Source organism: Glandiceps talaboti, chromosome 5, assembly GCF_964340395.1.
Source record: "Glandiceps talaboti chromosome 5, keGlaTala1.1, whole genome shotgun sequence".
Lineage (NCBI taxonomy): Eukaryota > Metazoa > Hemichordata > Enteropneusta > Spengelidae > Glandiceps > Glandiceps talaboti.
In genome coordinates this window covers 25,955,493-25,964,448 of record NC_135553.1, presented here as the reverse complement: position 1 = coordinate 25,964,448, position 8,956 = coordinate 25,955,493, and positions in this window count along the sequence as shown.

Genomic DNA, 8,956 nt, shown 5'->3' with positions numbered 1-8,956 from the left:
GCCTACTACTATCGATAGTATTACCAGATAAACTACATGCATGGTTACACAAACTAACCAATAAGTTGGTCAATTTTATACACTTTATATACATTCTTTTCATCAGTAGAGATGCCCGCAATAACTTTTTTGCATGGCGCAATGAAGTAATTCCGCGCGATATTCTACGAGATCTTAACCTTTGAAGTTCGAACGTTGCGTCTACGTCGCAAATGTTCGGACGTTCTTCACATGATCGAATTCCCAAACACAGAGCGTCTGTCACATGTAGACTTACGTGCTTGCGGCTTTTCCTCTTGTTGTATCTATACAGAAGTAATTATGTTGTCGAGTATTCACCAATTCCTTTCCATACCTGGATTGGTATCTCAGAGAGTAGATCAAGGTAAAATATCAATTTGTTGTAAATGTTTTTCTAGAATTTGGTTTCAATGCTTGAACCATTGATGAGTCGCTTGTTGTATCTGGCAATGCTGAATAATGCAACACTTACAACGAACTGTGGTTTTATTACCAATATCACAGACAAGAATATATCTATTCTTGTCTGGTCTAATATGCTCTTAAATGATGTATATGTGTTTTTGTTAATTGTGAAAAGCACAAGACCTTTCCATCTGTCTCTGACTGTCTGTCTGTCTGTCTGTCTGTCTGTCTGTCTGTCTGTCTGTCTGTCTGTCTCTGTCTGCCTGCCTCTATCTCTCTCCATGTCTGCGCGATATAAGTTAACCATCATTTTATGATATGCTTTGCATGTTGTTTCTATAGCAACAAGTGTCAAATTAAGTAGGATATTCCATGCGCAAAGTCAAGTTTCATTCTTTTTAAAATTTCCATCTATAATAAAAAAAATATTGTAACTTTCACGCATAGTGCTGATTCCATCCTTGCACCCCCCCCCCCACGACATATAAACCAAATCAAGGCAACTTTGTTTTTTTCTATTGTACCATGTGTTTATGGTTATTATCGAAATTCAAGCTATCACAATAAGAACGAGACAAAAAGTCCCAACAATAGTAACAAAGTACATGACAATATCACTTTGAATTATACATATTCTCTTTTCAACTAGAAAATAGAGAGAGAAGTTTACGAAATGAAGCCAACGAAGTAAGAAGGTTAAAGAAAGAAGTTGAACGAAGAGAAAGGGGAGTGGAAGATATGAAAGACACCATACGGCGAGAAGTAGAGATAGGACGAAGAAAGATTGAAGAAGAAAGCCAGAGATTTGAAAAGGAGATGTTAAAATTAAAGGGAAGAGAGGCGTTGTTGATAGCTAGCAAGCGAGAAGTAGAGTTGAGAGAAGGAAAGATTGAAGAAGAAAAACAGAGAATTGAAAAGGACAGTTTAAAGTTAGAGGTAAGAGAGACAGTGTTGGCAACTAGAGAGGGAGTAGTCCACAAGAGAGAAGAAAACATTGAAGAAGAAAGACAGCGCTTCGAAAAAGATAGATTAAAATTAGGAGGGAGAGAGACGGTGTTGGCAGCGAGGAAGCGAGAAGTACAGAAGAGAGAAGGAAAAATTAAAGAAGAAAGACAGAGATTTGAAAAGGATATTTTAAAATTTGAGAGAAGAGAGATGATGTTAGCAGATAAGGAGAGAGAGGTGGAAAAGAGAGAAAGAAATATTGAAGAAGCAATACAGAGAATGGAAAGGGAAAAGTTAAAGTTAAAGGCAAGAGAGACGGCGTTGACAGATAGAGAGGGAGAATTAATGAAGAGAGAAGGAAATATTGAAGAACTGAGACAGAGAATTGAAAGGGATATGTTAATGTTAGACAGAAGAGAGGCGGTGTTAGCAGGTATAGAAGGAGAAATCGAGAAGAGAGAAGGAGAAATTGAAGAAGAAAGAAAGAGATTTGAAAAGGAATTGTTAAAAACAGAGGGAAGAGAGTGGATGTTGGCAGCTAGAGACGAAGAAGTCAAGAAAAGAGAAGAAGATATTGAAGAAGGGAGACAGAGAATTGAAAAGGAGATATTAAAGTTAGGGATAAGAGAGACGGTGATGGGAGAAAGAGAGCGGGAAGTAGAAAAGAGAGAAGAAAATATTGAAGAAGAAAGACAGAAAATTGCCAGTGGTAGATATAATGAAATTAAAGTGATGTCAGAATCTGTAGAAGAAAGAGAAATTGCACTACACAGACGAGAAGCTCATGTTTACTTTAATGAGTGTCTACTGAGATCAAGAGAACGAGAACTGGTGCAGTGGTTCTATCAGATGAAGGCAAAGTATGATTGTGAGGAAGTACGCAAACAACACACTGAGGAAAAGGTGGTAGAAGAGAGTTGGATACCGATCAGTTTGAATAAGTTTGACAAATAAAATAACGTTTTGATTATTCCTGAAAAAGTAGTGTCGTTTTGAATTCTGTGAGTTTTTTTTTCTTTTTTTTGAAATTCAACTGTATGATGACAATAATTGTTATGTGTGTGTGTGTGTGTGTGTGTGTGTGGTGGGGGGGGTGAGTGTGTATTTATGTGTCTGTCTCTGTTCTGTGTCTCTCTGTCTGAATGTTGAAGATCTTACACTTTCCAAAGCTTCATATTTAGCAGATTATTTTGAGAGTCCTTTTGTGATGAACTTTGAAAGCTTGAAACAGATTATGCAAATATGCATCCAATAGACATAATGTCTGTTTTTTCCCACGGTTCTTATTAGTAGTAATTGAAGTGAGGGTTATATCTGATTTCATATTCGTTGTCGAGTAGAACATTTAAGGACATGAAAAGTTTCATTTCTGTTTTGGACAAATTTTAGTAAGCCAGAGTAGCCTTTCTATAGTTGTCGTAAAATGGTGTTGTTCCAATATTGCCGTAAAGAGGTGTGATGCGGGTTTTACGATGGTGGCTGTGAACCTCAGGAATGTGAATAGAAGGCTTGCCATTTCCTATGTACTTTGAAAGTAACACAAATAGTTGAAAAACAACAACATTGAACAACTGTTCCTTGCCAGAAAAAAAGTTGAGAATTAACAGGCTTTGCTATCAGGTTGCCAAAGAATAATTTCACCTTCAACCGTCCTGCACGATTACATTTTGGTCTGCATGATAACTGTTTGGGGACCGGTCAGTTGTCCATAGCTCTTCCACGAAAAACAAATAAAACAAATTAACACAAACATATAATTATTTGCCAAAGAATGAAGCGACTGTTTGGTACATATACTAAAGTACTCAAACACTAAAATTCCTAGCTGCATATCACCTATATATCCCCTTAAATAAATATAGAACCGGACGGTGGAACTGACATTTTGGTATATATATATTATAACTCAAACCAGGGCTATACAATACTTAGTAACATTGATGGGTAGACCCGCGTTCCCAACAATTTACTGGAACAAAAACTTGCAAGGGACTTTTGCAGTGTTTGGTATGGCAGAGTGTATGTTATCCCTCACACCAGTACTCAACACGAGAGGGCGCTATATTCTCCACTCTCCACTTGCAGTTTGTTGTCCCCTCTCAGAACATCATAATTTTCATGGCGCCCATTCAAAGCCTATTTTTTTTCATGCCCCCTCTCAATTTCTCCCCAGCCCCCCCCCCCCCCCAGCCCCCGCCGTAAATTCTGACGGCAGCTTTAATGTTTCATTGCGTTATGAATATTAGGTATATGTGCATGTGCCATTTCCAAGTCAATTGCACCAACAGCCTACAGGGATAAATTATGGAGTGAAAATATTTTCAACATAAGCGTTCAATGAATTTTGTGACCTTGATTTGGCATTGAATTGGGAGAGTTTTTCTGATCATTACGCTGAGTAAGTTCATATGTAGATCAATGAATTCCGTGTTAGGGTAATGTTATTCTAATTAAATCAATCAACGTTTGTTGTACACGTATGATGACAGCGCTATTCGACCTTTCACCAATTTATGCCAAAAACCCTTACTGGTCTTAGACACAATATTACGAAATATATATATTACGAAATAAATGGTTTAACGAAATGTACAAAATACGGTGTCAGTTTTCAACTTTCAAAGGTGTAAATAATTTGACCAAGTTTTATCAACATTCACAAACTTTGCTTGGAAGTTGATCTCCTGTACAAAACCTAAATAGGGCCTATAATATGAGCCTACTACTATCGATAGTATTACCAGATAAACTACATAGTTACACAAACTAACCAATAAGTTGGTCAATTTTATACACTTTATATACATTCTTTTCATCAGTAGAGATGCCCGCAATAACTTTTTTTGCATGGCGCAATGAAGTAATTTCGCGCGATATTCTACGTGATCTTAACCTTAGAAGTTCGAGCGTTGCGTCCACGTCGCAAACGTTCGGACGTTCTTCACATGATCGAATTCCCAAACACAGAGCGTCTGTCACATGTAGACTTACGTGCTTGCGGCTTTTCCTCTTGTTTTATCTATACAGAAGTAATCATGCTGTCGAGTATTCACCAATTATTCCTTTCCACACCTGGATTGGTATCTCAGAGAGTAGATCAAGGTAAAATATCAATTTGTTGTAAATGTTTTTCTAGAATTTGGTTTCAATGCTTGGACCATTGATGAGTCGCTTGTTGTATCTGGCAATGCTGAATAATGCAACACTTACAACGAACTGTGGTTTTATTACCAATATCACAGACAAGAATATATCTATTCTTGTCTGGTCTAATATGCTCTTAAATGATGTATATGTGTTTTTGTTAATTGTGAAAAGCACAAGACCTTTCCATCTGTCTCTGTCTGTCTGTCTGTCTGTCTGTCTGTCTGTCTGTCTGTCTCTCTGACTGTCTGTCTGCCTCTATCTCTCTCTATGTCTGCGCGATATATAAGTTAACCATCATTTTATGATATGCTTTGCATGTTGTTTCTATTGCAACAAGTGTCAAATTAAGTAGGATATTCCATGCGCAAAGTCAAGTTTCATTCTTTTTTAAATTTCCATCTATAATAAAAAAAATATTGTAACTTTCACGCATAGTGCTGATTCCATCCTTGCACCCCCCCCACACGACATATAAACCAAATCAAGGCAATTTTGTTTTTTGTATTGTACCATGTGTTTATGGTTATTATCGAAATTCAAGCTATCACAATAAGAACGAGACAAAAAGTCCCAACAATAGTAACAAAGTACATGACAATATCACTTTGAATTATACATATTCTCTTTTCAACTAGAAAATAGAGAGAGAAGTTTACGAAATGAAGCCAACGAAGTAAGAAGGTTAAAGAAAGAAGTTGAACGAAGAGAAAGGGGAGTGGAAGATATGAAAGACACCATACGGCGAGAAGTAGAGATAGGACGAAGAAAGATTGAAGAAGAAAGCCAGAGATTTGAAAAGGAGATGTTAAAATTAAAGGGAAGAGAGGCATTGTTGATAGCTAGCAAGCGAGAAGTAGAGTTGAGAGAAGGAAAGATTGAAGAAGAAAAACAGAGAATTGAAAAGGACAGTTTAAAGTTAGAGGTAAGAGAGACAGTGTTGGCAACTAGAGAGGGAGTAGTCCACAAGAGAGAAGAAAACATTGAAGAAGAAAGACAGCGCTTCGAAAAAGATAGATTAAAATTAGGAGGGAGAGAGACGGTGTTGGCAGCGAGGAAGCGAGAAGTACAGAAGAGAGAAGGAAAGATTAATGAAGAAAGACAGAGATTTGAAAAGGATATTTTAAAATTTGAGAGAAGAGAGATGATGTTAGCAGATAAGGAGAGAGAGGTGGAAAAGAGAGAAAGAAATATTGAAGAAGCAATACAGAGAATGGAAAGGGAAAAGTTAAAGTTAAAGGCAAGAGAGACGGCGTTGACAGATAGAGAGGGAGAATTAATGAAGAAAGAAGGAAATATTGAAGAACTGAGACAGAGAATTGAAAGGGATGTGTTAATGTTAGACAGAAGAGAGGCGGTGTTAGCAGGTATAGAAGGAGAAATCGAGAAGAGAGAAGGAGAAATTGAAGAAGAAAGAAAGAGATTTGAAAAGGAATTGTTAAAAATAGAGGGAAGAGAGTGGGTGTTGGCAGCTAGAGACGAAGAAGTCAAGAAAAGAGAAGAAGATATTGAAGAAGGGAGACAGAGAATTGATAAGGAGATATTAAAGTTAGGGATAAGAGAGACGGTGATGGGAGAAAGAGAGCGGGAAGTAGAAAAGAGAGAAGAAAATATTGAAGAAGAAAGACAGAAAATTGCCAGTGGTAGATATAATGAAATTAAAGTGATGTCAGAATCTGTAGAAGAAAGAGAAATTGCACTACACAGACGAGAAGCTCATGTTTACTTTAATGAGTGTCTACTGAGATCAAGAGAACGAGAACTGGTGCAGTGGTTCTATCAGATGAAGGCAAAGTATGATTGTGAGGAAGTACGCAAACAACACACTGGGGAGAAGGTGGTAGAAGAGAGTTGGATACCGATCAGTTTGAATAAGTTTGACAAATAAAATAACGTTTTGATTATTCCTGAAAAAGTAGTGTCGTTTTGAATTCTGTGAGTTTTTTTACTTTTTTATTGAAATTCAACTGTATGATGACAATAATTGTTATGTGTGTGTGTGTGGGGGGGGGGGTGAGTGTGTATTTATGTGTCTGTCTCTGTTCTGTGTCTCTCTGTCTGAATGTTGAAGATCTTACACTTTCCAAAGCTTCATATTTAGCAGATTATTTTGAGAGTCCTTTTGTGATGAACTTTGAAAGCTTGAAACAGATTATGCAAATATGCATCCAATAGACATAATGTCTGTTTTTTTCCCACGGTTCTTATTAGTAGTAATTGAAGTGAGGGTTATATCTGATTTCATATTCGTTGTCGAGTAGAAAATTTAAGGCCATGAAAAGTTTCATTTCTGTTTTGGACAAATTTTAGTAAGCCAGAGTAGCCTTTCTATAGTTGTAAAATGGTGTTGTTCCAATATTGCCGTAAAGAGGTGTGATGCGGGTTTTACGATGGTGGCTGTGAACCTCAGGAATGTTAATGGAAGGCTTGCCATTTCCTATGTACTTTGAAAGTAACACAAATAGTTGAAAAACAACAACATTGAACAACTGTTCCTTGCCAGAAAAAAGTTGAGAATTAACAGGATTTTCTATCAGGTTGCCAAAGAATAATTTCACCTTCAACCGTCCTGCACGATTACATTTTGGTCTGCATGATACCTGTTTAGGGACCGGTCAGTTTTTCCAGCCGGGGGGGGGGGATTCTTAAATCGGACCGACAAAAACTCACTGACCCCACCCCCTATCTGTAAAACCAAAAATAGGCTGACTCCCCACGTCACTTAATTCTAAAACATGATACCCCATATATAATATTCACATGACAGGTATTTTTTATGGTGTCTCAGTGTGGACTGCTTGATTGTTTCGCATCTACTTTATAAGATCCCGGGTTAGTACTATCATAATTATAATTATTGACTGCACAAGGTAAATATATTTCAAAAGGAGTTTAATATCATCTTGACAGTGAAAGCTGGGGGGGGGGGAGCTTGAGAAGGGAATATGTATATCTCTTATGGGGTGGGGGTCCTAGAAGCCCAGTAGGTTTTTAACTCCAAAAAGTCAATTTTGAGACTATTCAGACATTTTCAGAAAATAATTTCCAAGCATATCAAGACAGCACCAATATGTAAAAAGCGACTACATAGGGTTGAAATATTTTTGAAATATATTTTGATAGCATCTTGACAGTAAGAGGTAGGCGGAAGAGCTTCAGACTCGGATGTGCACACCTCATTATGTGTGAGGGGAGGGAGGGTCCTAGGGAGTCTCCCCCTAGAAGCCCTTGAGGTTTTTTACTTTGGAAAGTCAATTTTGAGACTATTCAGACCCTTTCAGACTAAAAATTTCCAAGCTTTACAAGACATCACCAACATGTAAAAAGCAACTACATAGGGTTGAAATACTTTTGAAATATACTTTGACCCATCTTGATAGTAAGAGGTGAAGAGCTTGAGAGTGGGATATGTCCACCTCATGTGGAGGGGGGGGGGGGTCTCCCTCTAGAAGCCCTAGAGGATTTTTACTCTTAAAGCCAATATTTAGGCTATAACTTAATCCATGCTTTACAAGACAGCACCATCAAGTATCAGAAACTATTCTTTATAACTTACGTAGGGTTGAAATATGTTCTTAAAAAGTTAAATGCCATCATTATACACATAGTAAAGGTCAGCCCATTTGTAATGGTAGTGTCATTGGTGGGGAGATTTGGAGATTAAGGCAATTTTAGATTATCTTGGCAAACATTTCACATCTTTCAAAAGACAAATTAGAATAGGGTGAAAATATTTAAGAAAAGTTTAATCCCATTATGACAGTAAAAAGGTTGTTGGTGCATCTGATTGTTGGTTGAATGCATGAGTGACCTCTGGGGATGAGGGAGTCCTTGGGGGTTTCCCCCGGCAGATCTGGAGTTTTTATCTTATATTAAGGCAATGTTTAGGTTGTTCATATCCTATGAGGTAATATTTCCAAGCCTCGAAAAGCTAACGTAAATGTAAGTTTCAAATTAGTTTCCCATATCACATAAAAATGGGCCCGTAACACTGGTATAAGGGTTAATACCCAATATTAATATATTGCATGTATACTAAAGTCACCGCTATGTTAGAGAAATCCAGGTGGTCATATACTTAGTGTATAATTGAAACTGGAATTTGATATGTGGTGATTTGTAGTGTAACTAATATATAGTATCCGAAATAGAAAGTGTATTAATCCCTTCTGACAAGTTCATACTGACGAGTAGAACAATTTAGATTAACTTCTTTTATAAACTATCTATGAAAAGTACCATTACGAAATCTTCAAGTTCACTTTTGCCTCAAAGTGCAATATAAGTGAAGCACCGATTGTGAAACGGCCAAGCATTTATACGACATGTAATTCTGTAACTAGTGTGGTAGTTAGGTATACATGTATATGTATATATATTGTTATGTTTGAAATAATAAGTAATATTAAAGAATTCATATAAGAAACAGGGACAAGAACAA